Consider the following 18,606-nt stretch of genomic DNA (forward strand, 5'->3'; position numbering starts at 1 on the left):
TTTTTACAAGAGTAAATATGTCGTCTACATAAGGTACCAAAATCTTTAGTTTCCCTATTACAAATATTTTATCATGAAATCTGCGTATAAAGTAAATTTCACTACAGATTTATTAGTGAATATCAATTTTTAAAAGTTGGACTGTCGTCTCATCCTAGTATGGGATTCCTCAGAAGTGTGCACGGGACTCGAACCCAAAATATTCGAAGTTGTGTACGAACACTCAACCTGTAGACTAATGAGCTGGCATAAAACGGTGTTAATGTCTAGCTTCAATTAATCTAATGACACTGACACAGTTGGATGCCAGCTTAGCGGTATGGAGGTTAAGAGTTTGCGCACAAGTCCGTAGGTCTCGGGTTCGAGTCCCACGAGCACTTCTAAGGAGTACCATACTAAGACGAAACGGTCATACAGTACTTCCAGGTTTTCAATGGTGGTCTAGCTTAGATAGACCAGTGATTTCAACTATGATAATACTACAATCTCCACTAATCCCTATACCAAGAATATCAATATTCTTTAAATGAATTCTTTTAAATCAATATAACTGGGTCATAATGATGTTTTCTAGGTCAATATATTCAACAATGATCATTCAGAAATTATTCCGTTTTTCATTTTAATCAATAATACATTTGTATCTAAATCATTATTATTGAATAGCCTAAAATTGATTAGATTGTTCTTTAGATCTAGTTTCTCATTCATTACAAGTAATTTCTATTTCTTTCTCTTTTCTTTACATAGAAATGCATTCATCGCTGAATCTTATTCATGAACTGAAGTGGAATTATAAATTAAAGGATGATTATTTATTCCTCAAGTGAATTAGTCCAACAGTTTGGACGTTATCGAACTTAATAGGTTGATTCATATGTAAAAGACAATATGGAATATATTGTGAAGAATTGACTAAGTGATGGAAATGTGAAATGTTTAAGTAGTTGGAATTTTCCAACAAGAAACTTTAGTAGTTGAAATCACGAGTACATTGAAGCTAGACCACCATGGAAAACCTGGAAGCACTGAACGGCTATTTCGTCCCATTGTGGAACTCCTCAACAGTGCGCATCCACGATCCTACCTCCCACGACATTCGAACCCAGGATATATCGGTCTTGCGCGCGAGCGCTAGTTTCAACTGACTGATGATTTCAACTATTGAAATTTCTAAAAATCTCCACAAAACCCGTTCTGATAAGAAACTTTAAGACTAGATTTTGTGGAGTTTGATTTTCATCAGCAAGATATACTTGTATTCTTGATGGGACTAATGTACCTGGTGCCACAACACAGTGTATGCTGTTTTAAACCACTTAAACCACATAGTAAAATTGATTAACGCTAAAGGACTAGCTCTTTGATTAATAATTGACATTACCCAAGTGAATCTATTGAAGAATTTAGATGAAATTCACGTTTTGCTACTTCATTAAAAATATGCTTCGAATGACCTAAAAATTGATTCAAGTTCACATTATGAAGTCACTGACAAGTGGACTGAACCATGTTGGTAGGCGTAGACTACCTGGTTTGGATCCATGAGACGATAGCAACCGATGGTTAGAGACCTTGGATGACATAACTCAAAATCGTTTGCAATAGTGTGAGCAGGTGCATCCACACTTTGTGTTCTCCCAAATTCTAATCTTCTGAATTCTTCATATCCCTTTTTTTCTCTTTCCAAATTTATTTCACTGGATTATACTCCTTGAATAACATCATCAGACTCTAATCTTTCCGATTAATGCTTATACTTTTACTACCTCTACCACTGTGGGATTTGAATCGACAATTGTATCTCTGTGTTAATGTGGTATGACAACTTGAACTGATGTACGTACGTATGTACGAAGTTCTACGTTGTTGCTGAGTGACTGAAACTATAGGTTTTCTGATTTTCAAGATTCAAAAGCGGCGTTTCATAATTAGACACTTAGACAGTATACTACTGATTAAATAAAAACACAATAGATATCAATAATTATCAGCTTATTATAATACAATAACACCAAACTATAATTAGTCTATATGAAGGAATTCATATTGTAGAATTGAATAAGTTCCATTTGATAAACTAATACAAAGACAGTCTGTTAGAAAGGCGTCGAGTTATCTAGTGTTTGTTAATAAATGTTAATTTCTTCCTTATAAAAATAACCTCGAGTAGATTTTACTAATTCATATTTCATATCATATTATAATAATTTCAGTGGTTGAGATCATGAGTCAATTCAAGCTAGACTGATTAGATCCTGGGTTCAAATCTCATGTGAGGCGAGGTCGTGGGTCCTCACTGCTGAGGAGTCCTAAAATAGGACGAAACGGCCATCCAGTTCTTCCAGGTTTTTCATGGTGGTCTAGCTTCAAATGACTCATGATCTCAACCACTGATGACTTTTTTCCATTTTCTGATTAGTTATTACAGCATTTTCCTGCGTCTTAATGTCATATCTTGTTAGTTTTGATAGATCGGTTCTGAGTCACTTTTGTTTTCTCTGGGCATCAATCTTTCTCTTCATTTTTGCTTTCTTTGTGAGTACCATCGTTGGAGGATTACAATTGAAACAGTGTGTATATCAATTACTGTATTATTGTGTATGTAATTGATCCTTTTTCGTATTGGCATTATCTCAATAGCACGTAAATGGAAATCATCGTAAACTCAACCGAACCTCGATTCATAATCGCTGCCACAGATTCAACACAGTCTTGATGTAAATAGTGAATAAATCAAGTCAGAAACAGCTCTCACTAAATATATGGATATGTAAACTAGTGAATGATTAGCTTTCTACCATCTATCACTATGATCTACGCAGGAAGCCTTCTATTACTGCCAATCTCAATCCCAAATAAGAGACAAGAGTTGAGGATAGGGTTAGCAACCCCACTTCATAAGAAAGAACATCGCTTTAAAAACATTGACTTAGGATAAATCAACTAATCCGTTTAAACTTTGCCCTGGGAATCGAAGGTCTTTCATAAAAGATTTATTACATCTCATAATGAAGGCCGAGACTATCGGGAAGCCACGAGACAGATTATCCTGTTAAAAACCAGATCAAAGAGTAATGGTGGTAAATGGAATGCTTAGATAATGGAGGGTAAACAAGTAGGGTCACTCAAATAGCAGAAGGAATGAACAGATAAAACCTGGCACTGTCTGGAATCAATGAAACCCACTGCACACAAACTGAACAGAAGAAACTAAATTCAGGAGAGATGTTGTTGTACTCCAATCATGAAGAAGAAAATTCCAACCACACAAAGAATTACACCGATTCTGTTCAAAGAAGTACGGGAAGGCTCTAATATCATCAAAATATCTTCCAGAACAAGGTTTAAAACATCATTACAATATAAATAACTATTCAATGTTTCAAATGACTGTGATTATGATTCTCAGGGGACACAATAACAATCTTGGAGATTATAGGATATCTACTTGATGAGTCTCAGATATGACAAAGTGTCCAGACAAAATCTCACAAATAGTCACGATAAAATTGTATGAAACCAAAGTCTAAATAAAGACCATATCAAGATATCCACTCAAGGTGACTATATACCAACAGAGATTGAATCATTCTGTCATGAAAATCGTCATACAACATGGTCCAGTTTAGAAAAAAATTACAAAGGCGTTATATTTTAAGATATTACTTATTTTCTTTTATAGGATAAGAAAAATAACAGCAATAACAGCCATCTCATCCAAAAAAGAGGAATATTAACCTGTTTATGCTGAAATTCATTTGCATTATGAACATATAATCAACTGTCAGGTCGAATGAGTGTTAGAATTTCATTGATGAAATATTGTTAGTATTGAAGGTAAAATCAAATAACACTGTTTATCTAATATTGTAGCCAATTCATATAGACTCGACAATAAGATTCTCAGATGTAACTCTGGTTAACACCTTTAAAAGAGCATCTGTTTCCACCAATGCAACAGGTATGCTTTGTTGATGAATGTCAATAAGAAACAAATAGAACGTGAAATTTCACTTGTAATCTAAGATCAAGAATGATGTTCATGTAACAAAACGGAGAAATCAAACACATCTATTTCTGATTGAGATCGTGAACCGATTGATGTCAGACCACCTTTGGAAACCTGGAAGCACTGGATGGCCGTTTCGTCCTATTGTGGGACTCCTCAACAGTGCGCATCCACGATCCCTCTCGCGGGATTCGAACGCAGGGTCTTCAGTCTCACGCGCAAACGCTTAACCTACTGGACCACTGAGCCGGCATCCAATGGTGGTAATGTCTAGCCTCGAGCAATCCACGAAATTGCGCGACCATCTTCCATTGTACTGAGGTAGACACCTGTTTCTACACGACACGGATTAGCTCCACTGGTCACGGCTTCTCACCAGAACTCCGAGAATTTCCTGACGAAGCTAGTCACTAGTGAGCACATGGTACGCCCCGATGTTCGAACATACAGGTAGTAATGTATCTGAATGAATTATTGAATATCACTGGCTTGAATCCCTGAATGTATAGATTTTTAGTGACTACAAAAACGTAGCTGATGATTGTTAACCTGTACAAAATCTTCATTAAAATTAATAACTTTCTAACTTGGAATATAGATTTTCTCAGTTGAAGATGGTAAGTTTCCCTTTCACAATTGAAATTCTGACGATCTTAATGATGGAATCAACGATGACCGTCTTACGTAAATACAAATAAAAAAGACAGTGGTCTAATGGTTAAGTGCTCGCGCGCGAAACCAGCAGGTCCTGGGTTCGAATCCCGCGCGGTGCGGGGGTCATGGATGCGCACTGCTGAGGAGTCCCATACCAGGACGAAACGGCCTTCCACTGCTTCCAGGTTTTCCATGGTGGTCTAGCTTCAATTGACTCATGATTTGTGCCCAAATTCTAGAGATGAGATTTATACAAAAAAAGAAAACAGATTGATTTAAATAATCACTAGATGTTTGAAGATCAAATGACTTCTATAGATGGTTTATTGTTTGGGTCATGTGGACAAAGGAAACCAACAACCTAGATTAGTAACCCATGTAATCTATTGTCCTAGGCTAGGCAGATTGGAAGATACAAGGCATTTGAATACTAAGATCAGTCACTGATAGATGGATAAGCCAAAACGAATTGATTAGAAATATTGATCTGTCATTTGAAATATTTATATATTAACTTCAAATAGAGCTGTCTATCTTACTTCAATAAACCAATCAGAATAGGATTAATAATAGATTTGTATGCAATTGTAGGATAGACATGTCTACTTTAACTATATATATATATATATATCAAGATATGTCTATACCACTTCGATTAGTTACATTCTTCTAGTTGATTGGTTAAACTTTGAAAAGATGAACGGTGGGGGGGAGTTAATGTTTCTTTCTATTACATTGAAAGTATTCGAGATGGATAACATGTGATCATAAGATGATGGTGTTATCATGATATTTTCATTTATTGACCAACTTGGTAACAAACAAATTTTCTCGCTTAATATCTTGTTTGTTTTTTATATTTCTACAGTATTGGGGGTTTTGAATCAATGTCAAGATGGTGGGTCGGATTAATTTTGTTCTCCTAGCAACATACATATAAAAAGTTTGTTACTTAAGGCTATATATAATCAAAGCAATTTGCACAGGATGCACACATATGTCAACATGAAACTGACCAATTGCAGTTTTTTTTTTTTTAAATAACAAATGGAAGATACAAGTAAAACAGCACCAAGTGAATTTATACACAATTTTTGTTTGACTAGAATGTGTTTTAGTTATTAATGCATATCATTCTGACCATTGGAAAGAAAATGAATGTTTATTTCCTATTGAACTGATGACTGCTGCTGCTACTACTACTACTACACTTCATTTGTCTTTTAAAAACTACATTCAGTGTAAATTCTTTGTTTCTTGGCACAATTTATTGGATAAAGTCAGTAGTTTGATTGGAATCGGTCATTCATTAGAGAAGAAAAAACATGATGCCATTTGAAATTTTACATGCTACTGCTTTGATGTGTAATTGTTCAACCGTAAAGTACAAGTCATCGAATATCACGAAGTGATTTACTAACTTCTTGTCAATGAATTGTGGATATTCTATAGGATATTTGTTGCCGTGCTACAAAGAAACACGTTCAACAAAGCCGTGACCAGTGAAGTGGGTAGAGACAGGTATCTACTTCAGTACAATCGAAGATGGTTGCGCAATTTCGTGGATTGGTTGAGGTTAGACAGTGACACCGTTGGATGCCGACTCAGTGGTATGGAGATTAAGTGTTCGCGTGAGAGATTGGTAGGTCCTGTGTTCGAATCTCGAGAGGCGGGATCGTGGATGCGTACTGCTGAGGAGTCCCGTACTAGGACGAAACAGCCGTCCAGTGCTTCCGGATTTTCAATGGTGGTCTAACATCAATCAGTTCATGATCTCAATCAAATTACAACTTACCAAGTTTTAATCTAATAAGAAGATCGGTCCATGATTTCAACAATAAAAACGTCTAGTCCTCACAAAAATTATTAAAATAATCTTCCACTTGTTATTTCTTAAAAAAGTATTTACATAATTTAGTTCACAATGAACATCCAGTATGGTTTCCTATTGTTTCCCTTCTTTTTTCTTCCATACTTTAAATGAAAATCTTGTATTTTCTGTTAAGGTCAGTCAATCAGTCAGCTACGACGTAGGACAAGGCACGTATACGCATAGGTCTATGTTGCCATACCTCATTAGCACAACAAAATGAACACCATATTCATAGAAGTAGTTACTTCATTGGTAGTAATGTATAAAGAGAAAGATTGTGTATAGGGATATAGTACAGGAAGAACGAATTAGAAAGGTATAAAGTATGGTGATTTCAAGGAAATTAAAAATTTTCATCGTAGTTAAACTATTTAAAATCTATTTGTTCAACAGGCCGTTTCGTCCTCATATGGGACTCCTCAAAGTCGAAATACCACTGAATCCATTGTTTCACCTGAGCTATACATTTTTTTGTATCATCTCAAAAACTAGAGCTTAGTGTGTGGGAACAAGTAATAGATCAATAATTAGATCGTCAACTATAGACTAGGTGTACAAAACGTATCATGGAAATAGGGTCCCTACCTACTTTGAATCAACACTTCATTTTAACAATGGCCTTACTTTGTCAGTTTAAATAAAGCGCTTAAATACTTACAGAGTTACAAGCTTCAATCATAATAATTCATTGGTTATTTTTCTGAGAATGTAAGCCTGATTTTATTTTGATGATGTTGAAATGGTCTGAAAACTTTAACTCCTACATGCCCCCAAATGCCCTGGTACGACCAAGGGTGGAAAGAGTCAGCTCTACCTCTCGCAATGCTCTCAAGTGGCCACGTGCATATAACCACTGTCGGTGAAGTCCTACTCAACTCCTTCTCGTGGCGGGGGTGTTGTTTACGAAATAGAGAGGACGAGAAGCGAAAGTTTGTGGCTTTAACCGGATTGGTGGATACAGAGGATCCATCTAGGGGAGTTGAAAAACCTCATTCCAAACCAATGCTGTACATGGGCTCTAGGATCCTGAATGAACAAATGGTGTATGGACCTATTGTCAGTCACCGGCTTCCATGAGACTGCATCTCCTTACGTTGCTCTACTGCTTTATGGGTCGGACCTTTAGGTCAAAGGCTCCGAGTGTGGCCCTCTAAGAAAACCACCTGTTTCAGTTTGGACACCTGCGTAGTATTTCAGCCCTCAAACAAATCGAATGACCAAGTGTGGCGCATATCTATTTGGTGCCCCCCCTTGTACTAATGTTTATGTGTTTAAATAAATAAATAATAAATAAAGTGCTACATACACTTTTTTGAGATTGAAAATAATTCAGAAAAAGAAATTAGTTACTTTCCCTTAACTTCTATTTGTAATCTTATCATACTGATTCACTTAAATACTCAGTTACACAAATAAAATAACGGTTAATCGATAAATGTGACCTGTTCTATGCATAGAATGAAATGATAATCAACGAAACATAATTAATTTACATGATACCTTCGTATTTAATCAGATCCATATTAGCTTAAATTGAGATCATATACAAGCAAACATATCATGGAGTACTATTACTTATAAGAAATGTATACCACAGAACATAATTAATGTGTTATAATGAAAGGTATATATATATTGATTTCAGAAAAAAATATACATTTCAGAATAGGTTAAAGGTGAGTGTAATTTTCAAGCTTGAAATCAGTGACGATATCAAATATAACAATTAAAATGGATACCACTAGGATTTAAGTGAATTTAAGAAGGGTTTTTGTGGATATTATAGCAATTTCAATAGTTGAATTCATGAGTTAATTGCAGCTAGACCACCATGGATTGGTTGAAGTCAGACATTAATATCATTGGATGCTGGCCAACTCAGTGGTCTAGTGGTTAAGCACTCGTGCGCGAGATTGATAAGTTCTATGTTCGAATCTCATGTGGCGGGATCATGGATGCGCCCCACTGAGGAGTCCCTGTTATATTTGGTCGTCGCTGATTTCTGTACCGAAAAAAAACGCTGATCACTTATACTCGGAACGAGGGACCTCTCCGATTCCTACGATACGAAAGTAAGGACACAAAGACTGGTATAAGTGAAGATTTATTAGCCCCAAAACACTATGACAACGAAGATGATGATGATAATAATAATAATGAATCACAATAGTCTAAAATACACTGGTTTATATATTGATTGTACACCCATTTTGATTAATAATTAGGATTAAATCACATACTCAGTTATAATAAATCACTTAGTGAGCATAGTTCATGTCAAGTGAATACAAGAATAAGGACTAGACAAGCATGACATTGATCACCACCCAGTGATCAATCAATTGTGATACAAGAATATCGTATATTATACAGAAGAAAATATCATACTGGGAAAACAATCAAATACTACACTGAATGATCCTCATGTTGAATCAAACGGATGTAATGTTGAATAAAACTCATAATGAGTAATTCAATCGAAAATTGACTTTTCTTTCCATCATATCAATCCCACACTAGGATGAAACGGTCGTCCAGTGCTTCCAGGTTTTCCATATTCGTCTAACTTCAATTGACTCATGATTTCAACTAATACATTACTATAATATCTACATAAACCCTTCTCTAATTATAATCATCATATGCTCACTAGTGACGGTCTCCAAGAGGTATTTCCTGGAGTTCTAGTGAGAAGAAGTGACTAGTTGAGTTCAACCGGGTCTGTTGTGAGATAGTAACTCACTGAAGACAATGGTGGACGGTGGCGCAATTTTATGGATTGTTTGAAGTTAGACATTAATACCATTGGGTGCTGGCCAACTCAGTGGTCTAGTGGTTAAGCGTTCGCGTGTGAGACTGATAGATCCTTGGTTCGAATCCTGAGAGGTGGGATCATGGATGCGTACTGCTTAGGAGTCTCACAATAGGACGAAACGGCCATCCAATACTTCCAGGTTTTCTATGGCGGTCCAGATTCAAATGACCCATGAATTCAACTATTAAATTAAGTTCATTTATTCGAAATGATTATTACGTAATTCATTGTCAGTAATATGAACTCTTATGATAGGTGTTATTAGCTATTTCTTTTTTTGCATAAATGATTATTGAGGATTCTAACAAAGCCTTGACAGTAGGTATAGAACTCATTACTATGAATGAATGTACAACAGATTTCTAATATAATACGTATGGATCTTTGGTTATTGTTGAAAGATAGATCCTTAGTAACACATTCTTGTTACCCACTGAAAAAAAAATATTGACAGAGTAATATTCAATGTTGAAAATGATTGATTAACTCTAGAGTGAAAGGGTCTATCTCTGAATTTTCCAGTTACTCTAAAATGACACATTGTACATGTTCTTTAAGTATCCAGCTACACATTAACAATAAAAAGAAACTGTTTGTAAAGTAACTGAGATAACAATTCAATATCAGGATCCAACAGCTTCCATCTTATCTACATTCTAGTTACTTCAAAATACAAATCTTCTAAGGAAGATTTATTTGTGGAAACCAAAGTAGATACGTTTTAGGACTGCATCAGTTCGACTGAGAAGAGTTGTCAATGTTCTCACAGCAACCAATGTATCATACAAGTATACGACTAGAATAGTGTCCATCAGCTTTTTAAAATAGGCTGAAGCCGTTTTTATTTCAAAAAATAGTTGGGCATACTAGAAAAGAGGACGAAATATATTTATATTCAGTAAGTTGTGACATTCTAGGGCAACTTCTACCTGCAAGTATGCATCCGACAGTTCAAATTTTGTGAAAAGATATCCATAATTGAGAATGGTAAATAAGTCATTATTCTACTGGAAAAGAACAGTGATTCTGATCTGAAGCTGACTTGAGATCCGTTTGACAATCAGCACAAATTCTTAAAGATCACTTCGGTTTATCCATGATGAAAATAGGGATGGGCCAGGCTGAGCAAGTGACGGTTGTAGTGACATTCATCTGCAGTAATCTATATGATCTCCTCATCAAATTTCGTCAAGGATCTAGAAAGAATGAATTTCTTGGGTTAAAAAACAGATGAGACACTAGGTTTTAATCAAAACACTGTCTTCAGAGTTTTGTGATCAACCAAAGCATGTTCGAAAAAATCAGAAAATTATCTCAGTAGTTCAGTAAAGTAGTCTGTAGACATGATGGACTGAAATTTATTACATAGGATGACTATCAAAAATGTTGAGATAAAAGAGGTTGAGGTCAAAATCATTGACTTAACATTTTCTAGTGGGGAAGTCGTGTCTCGAAACATTCCTTTCATTATGTGTTCTCCCAGTAACCTCCAAATTATATGTGATTTACTTTTATATCAGAAGCTCTATTTACCTGTAAGCATTCAAGATGTTCATTGATAAATGCGAGAATCAAATTCCACTATCTTGACTTTTTTGTTTGATGTCATGTAAACTCAAGGACACAGCTGATGTATTAATTATAGATTGATTTCTGGTCCTAACACGTCATCGTTCTTCGGTCCTTCTTTAATTTTGAATATGTCGATGGGACAGAAACGTCACGTTTTTGTTCGTATTAGCTGTGTGTACTATCGAACTGCTTTGATTATCTCACTGCATAAGTGTGGGATCACGATGTTAGTTTCAGGTTTTGTTCAAGGGAACTTAATGATCACATTCTAGTGACAGTAAATCTGGAAGACTTCAGACCGTAAATGAACATCAGTAACTAGAGCTGATCTTCTATCATACATTTGAGCTTAAATTGTGTTCATTCTGTGTTTACAACGCCGACATGCTATACGAGGTCATCTGTCTCATTCATTATCAAATTCATTCAGAAATATCAAGTAACAAATAGTGAGGAATTAACATCAAACTATTGATTTTGATTAAGATGGATGTCTCATGAAATGTTCTTACCACATGGGTCTTAGGTTAGTATTCGGTTGCAATATTAGTATAATACCACTAAGTGGACACTTGAAGTATCATCTTACTCACTAGAACCAACTTTATACAAGTCATTGTACTTCCACAATCATGTATCAAACGTGACATTTACTCCTAGATCATAGACAAATACAATATCCTACTACTAACAATACAATCTGTTGAAGGTGGACCAATGTGAATAAGAACTTATGATATTGTTTCAATACCATCTGGAGGTTCATCAATGACACAAACTTCATTTCAAAAGGATATATTCTCTCCAACACTACATCACAACTTCATATTAATTCGTTAACAGAAATAAATCTTATCTACATGTTGATATCATCACAATAAATGTCTAGGACGTTGAGAAAGGATTATTTAAATGACTAATATTTGAACGAGGAATGTTCTTTTCGATAAATCCACTTCACATTCTAAATGAATAATCTGATGAATTGGTCAAGTTAATGACAAAGTACATCGTTTAAATTTTGTGAAGTATGTGAATTGTAGGATTGTCAAACAAAATAGAATAAAATTGTTCATGTTGATATGACTGACTCACATGGAATGTTAACTTGAATCAGATTACAGGTTAAGTGAAAAATTTTCAGATCCATCATCAGAATATAAATATAGGTCAAATAGGGTGAGAGAAATATTAGTGCAATTACAATTCAATCAAATGTTTAATGGATGACTGACTATATTGTGTAAAAAATTATTATTAAGATATAATAATTTAATAGTTGAATTCATGAATTGATCTAAGATAGACCACCATTGAAAAGCTGGATGCACTGGGAGGGTGTTTCGTCCTAGTATGAGACTCCTCATCAGCGCAGGTGCACGATCCCGCACGCAAGATTCGAACCCAGGATCTGAGGTTGATACCTGACTCTACTCGACACCCACCCAATTTGTTGACAAGATCAAAACGACAAATAATTTGGGACTAAAGATGATATCTTTACATGTAACATAATTATTTACAAATGTCCCACTCATAGAGACCGTAGAATATATATGTGAACAACTGAGTGGACATGAAATTGAAACTACAGTTCCTAACAATGTCATAAAAGAGTTATTACTGAAATGCACCATGAATATGAATTTCAAATTCAACGGAGAAATGGGTAAACAAACGGATGGTGCTGCTATGGTTTCACCATTGGGCCTTATACTAGCTGACAGTTTTCTAGCCAAACTAGAGAATAGTCCACTCAGAAAGTTTATTCAAAAATTCACATTTTACTGTCGATATACGGATTACACATTCATCCTCTGTAAAGATAATACATTTCAGCAGTTTAATGAAGTGCATCCAGTCATTGAGTTTGAATTTGAGGAAGAAAATGATGGTAGAATAGCCTTTTTGGAAGTCCTCCCAACTAAGAGAGCGGATGGATCATTAAAAAGGGAATTTAAACGGAAAAAAATACCTGGACTGGGCAGTATACATATTTCCTTAGCTTTGTATCTCTTTAGTACAAACGAAACCTTATCAAAACTCTTAGTTACCGAAAACGCACTATATGTTCTACGGATATACTTAAAGATGAGCTAAACACCTTGCGTAATACTCTTAGGGAGGACGGTTACCCTAGAAAGTTTATTATTAAATATATGATCACGAAGGTGAGAATTGGCGAAATACAAACGGCGAATAAGAAATCTCTGTTCATGCGCCTACAATTCGAAGGTCATCCGACTAGCAAAGTATCAACCCAGAAATTACGCAGAACGATACAAAAATCTCTCAACGCTGGAGAACTACGATTAGTGTTTTCTACCCTAATTTGACTATTGCACTTACGACATTTCATAGTCAAATGTACTTGTTTCTGTTATCATTATTCACAAATCTTTGCATTATTATTATTATTATTATTACTATTATTATTATTATTATTATTATTATTATTAGTAGTAGTAGTAGTAGTAGTAGTAGTAGTACTCTTGCTTAAAAAGCATTATTAAACTTCTCAATACATGATTCATTTACTTCACATTCATCCCACCTTATTATGTGGATTGGTTGAAGTTCGACATTAACACCAGTGGATGCCGGTTAGCTCAGTGATCTAGAGTTTAAGCGTTCGCGTGCGGGATCGTGCACCTGCGCTGATGAGGAGTCTCATACTAGGACGAAACACCCTCCCAGTGCATCCAGCTTTTCAATGGTGGTCTATCTTAGATCAATTCATGAATTCAACTATTAAATTATTATATCTTAATAATAATTTTTTACACAATATAGTCAGTCATCCATTAAACATTTGATTGAATTGTAATTGCACTAATATTTCTCTCACCCTATTTGACCTATATTTATATTCTGATGATGGATCTGAAAATTTTTCACTTAACCTGTAATCTGATTCAAGTTAACATTCCATGTGAGTCAGTCATATCAACATGAACAATTTTATTCTATTTTGTTTGACAATCCTACAATTCACATACTTCACAAAATTTAAACGATGTACTTTGTCATTAACTTGACCAATTCATCAGATTATTCATTTAGAATGTGAAGTGGATTTATCGAAAAGAACATTCCTCGTTCAAATATTAGTCATTTAAATAATCCTTTCTCAACGTCCTAGACATTTATTGTGATGATATCAACATGTAGATAAGATTTATTTCTGTTAACGAATTAATATGAAGTTGTGATGTAGTGTTGGAGAGAATATATCCTTTTGAAATGAAGTTTGTGTCATTGATGAACCTCCAGATGGTATTGAAACAATATCATAAGTTCTTATTCACATTGGTCCACCTTCAACAGATTGTATTGTTAGTAGTAGGATATTGTATTTGTCTATGATCTAGGAGTAAATGTCACGTTTGATACATGATTGTGGAAGTACAATGACTTGTATAAAGTTGGTTCTAGTGAGTAAGATGATACTTCAAGTGTCCACTTAGTGGTATTATACTAATATTGCAACCGAATACTAACCTAAGACCCATGTGGTAAGAACATTTCATGAGACATCCATCTTAATCAAAATCAATAGTTTGATGTTAATTCCTCACTATTTGTTACTTGATATTTCTGAATGAATTTGATAATGAATGAGACAGATGACCTCGTATAGCATGTCGGCGTTGTAAACACAGAATGAACACAATTTAAGCTCAAATGTATGATAGAAGATCAGCTCTAGTTACTGATGTTCATTTACGGTCTGAAGTCTTCCAGATTTACTGTCACTAGAATGTGATCATTAAGTTCCCTTGAACAAAACCTGAAACTAACATCGTGATCCCACACTTATGCAGTGAGATAATCAAAGCAGTTCGATAGTACACACAGCTAATACGAACAAAAACGTGACGTTTCTGTCCCATCGACATATTCAAAATTAAAGAAGGACCGAAGAACGATGACGTGTTAGGACCAGAAATCAATCTATAATTAATACATCAGCTGTGTCCTTGAGTTTACATGACATCAAACAAAAAAGTCAAGATAGTGGAATTTGATTCTCGCATTTATCAATGAACATCTTGAATGCTTACAGGTAAATAGAGCTTCTGATATAAAAGTAAATCACATATAATTTGGAGGTTACTGGGAGAACACATAATGAAAGGAATGTTTCGAGACACGACTTCCCCACTAGAAAATGTTAAGTCAATGATTTTGACCTCAACCTCTTTTATCTCAACATTTTTGATAGTCATCCTATGTAATAAATTTCAGTCCATCATGATATTGGAAATTGATTCCACGCTATGGGCGGGGCCATGCGGTGGTGATCTCACTCTCTTCTTTCTACTTAATCTTGCTAATCTAGTTTTGTAATAACGTCTTTTGTACTGTACAGTCATCAAGATAGACATAGTACTTGGATACGACAAATAGGTAATGCACATTAGGTACTAACCCTAAAGTGTGACTAAGTTGTTAGTTGACCTCCAATCATTTGATACAGATCATCTACATTTGTAATGTACAGTTTATTACGTAGAAATAGTGATAAACAGAGCAATATTTTGGAACAAAACTATTTTCTTTAGTCAAATTCAAAGTTTGAACATCGAAAATTCATACAACACAATTTACATTACTAGTTGAATGAACCTTGTTGGATGTATTTCTATGAATTTTAAAATAATGAATATTAAGCATTCGTGCGCGAAACCGATAGGTCTTGGGTTAGAATCTCGCTAGGCGTATCGTGAATGTGCACTGCTGAGGAGTATAATACTAAGACGAAACGGTCGTCCAATGCTTCCAGGTTTACCATGGTGACCTAGATTCAATTGATTCATGAATTCAATTATTAAATTACTTATCATTTACTTTTGAAATATCACCATAAATTTGAATTCGGCTTAATTCACTGTTATAATTCACTTCATATTCCAGGTATTGAACTTTTAAAAATCATGTTTTCCGGTTAAAATATGACTTTAACACGTTTTGTTCGTGTTATGTTCATGTTCGCAAATCATTTTTTTACTTAGAAAAACTGATGATGGAAATATGTGTTTTTTCGTAAAGTTTATGCAGATGATGTTGTGTTAGAAGAATGATGAAAGCTCCATGTTCAAACCATCCAGCTCAGAGAACAAAACTCCATCAAAATCATCCACCTGAACTAGGATTACTGACGGCCCTAAACTCGGGTAAAGGAGGAGGGTTGGGGAAGTAGTCCGCAACTCTGTCCCATAGAAAACCATCTTATTAAATACGCTAACAGGAATAAACAACTTAAAGCATTTAAACTCTGAACTGGGAATTTAAGTAACTTCATTTAGAAGAATTATGACGCCTCATGATGAAAGTCGAGAGAATTCGGAATTCACAAACAAACAGAATAATCTTAATATATTCAACAATTACACTAGACGCTCAAATGCATTTATATTAAGTGTTTTGAAAATAATTACACGACCACACAAAACAAGTCTTCTTAGTTCCAGTCAGTGTATACAGTTGGTGAAGTTCCAATGAATTAAGTTAAACCTGATAGTTCAAAGATAATCAAAGACCCAGAAAACAAAGCAATCACATCTGTTAGGTCTTTGACCAGTCTACCCAGTAATATACACAAAATAACTTGTCTCAATCCAGATAAAAGCCTTGATACAATAGGCTAACTGGTTTAGCCTTGACGCTAGAAACGTATGAGTTCCAGGTGACACTAACTACCTTAGTTAGAGAGATAAAAACTATTCCATCACCCGATTGCTTGATAAATGATAAAGATAGAGAGAAGATGAGTCAACTAAAACACTACTCGGTTCATTCCTGATTCCGATTTCCAATTTACAACTCACAACTCCAATTCAGATTAGTGAAGAATAACATACGAGCAAATAGATGACTAAAATGATCACAACGCACAGACAATTAGGAAAATATAATTATGTTCAAATCTGGGAATTCCAGTGGAAAAATAGATTAGTGAAGGTTGCGTTTAAATTACTACAGATTTGAAGCTGAATAGGGTACAGGAGTGAATCATGCATCAAACGAAAGCTTATGGTGTGTAGAATAAACTAGGTGTAAAACTAAATGTTAGTGTTCTGCAACCTTTCAATTAAGTGAAATAATGTCCCCCAAAAACAGCTTTTGTTGTTTGTCATGGCTTCTTTGTTTCCCTGTTCACATCAATAATATTGCACAACTGGTGATGAGATATCTTTACATCAACATTTCTGGTAATGAATAAGGCTTTTATAATAATAATATCTCTTATTATTATTGGATTGCATCACATTTCCGTAGGCGAGATAAACGTCTATCAATCAAAGGACGTGTTTACTGTGCAGCGATTCGTTCCGTCCTACTTTATGGCAGTGAAACATGGCCGGTAAAAGTAGAGGATATTCGTAGGTTACTAGTATTCGATCATAGGTGTCTTCGAAGCATTGCTCGTATATCCTGGGACCTCCGAGTAAGTAATGCAGTTGCTAGGAAACGGATACTAGGTAAAGATGGCAAACCAATTGATGAAGTAATGAAACTTCATCAGTTGAGATGACTGGGACATGTGTTACGTATGCCCAACCACCGACTGCCCTGACGTGCAATGTTTTATGGTGTAGGAGTAGGTTTGAAGAACGCTAGGGGCGGCCAGACCAAAACATGGCATAAATCCATGAAGTCACTGATAAGTGAACTGAGCCTGGTTGGGATCCGTGAGACGATAGCAACCGATGGTTAGAGACCTTGGATAACATGGTTCAAAATCGTTTGCAATGGTGTGAGCAGGTGCATCCACTCTTTGTGTTCTCCCAAATTCTAGTCTTCTGAACTTTCCTTATCTCTCTCTTTTCTCTTTCCAAATTTATTTCACTGGATTATACTCCTTGAATAACATCTTCAAACCCTAATCTTTCCAATTACTGCTTATACTCTTACTACCTCTACCACTACGAGATTTGAATCGACCAATGTATCTCTGTTCTAATGTGGTATGATAACTTGAACTGATGTACGTACGCACGAAGTTCTACGTTGTTATTGGCTGACTGAGTTTCCCACTACTCTCAGTACCTATTAATATCTCTAATATTTTTCCGTTCTTTATGTTAGCTTCCGTTCATTGTGTCTAGTTGAAACAGGACAAGTTGGGTCGGTACATATTTGTTAATTTGTGTTCACTAATAGTGTTTAAACAAATACTTACATTGGTAGAAATAGAATAAAGATTTCAACGACAATCGTTTAGTGACAAGATTATCACCAGAGTAGTGGATAAATCGAAGATCTATATCACGATATAAAAATAGGTGAGGAAATAAGTTTATACTAATTTGCTAAACTTGACTGATTAAGAAGGATGGCCAGTATAGGACGTTCATGGTCTCTAAACGTACTACCACTAATAAGAGTTAACTGTAAAAAAACTACTTGTGATTGGTTGTATCAAGAAATAATATTGAGCTATGACTCTTGGAACAAGCTACATTGACAACCATGAAACAATGATGGGAATGGTGCAAAAATACCCACTTTTCAAATATAGTTTTGCAGGTAGAATTAGTCAAGCATTGATCTCAGTTGGGTTATTACTGGCTAGCTGTTAGCAACGTCTCCATCAAGGAACTGTAATCCCGTTATCGCTAATGACTTATATTGAGAGTGATTAACATCTCATTTTCACAAGCACAATGCTCAAAA

Source organism: Schistosoma haematobium, chromosome 5, assembly GCF_000699445.3.
Source record: "Schistosoma haematobium chromosome 5, whole genome shotgun sequence".
NCBI lineage: Eukaryota > Metazoa > Platyhelminthes > Trematoda > Strigeidida > Schistosomatidae > Schistosoma > Schistosoma haematobium.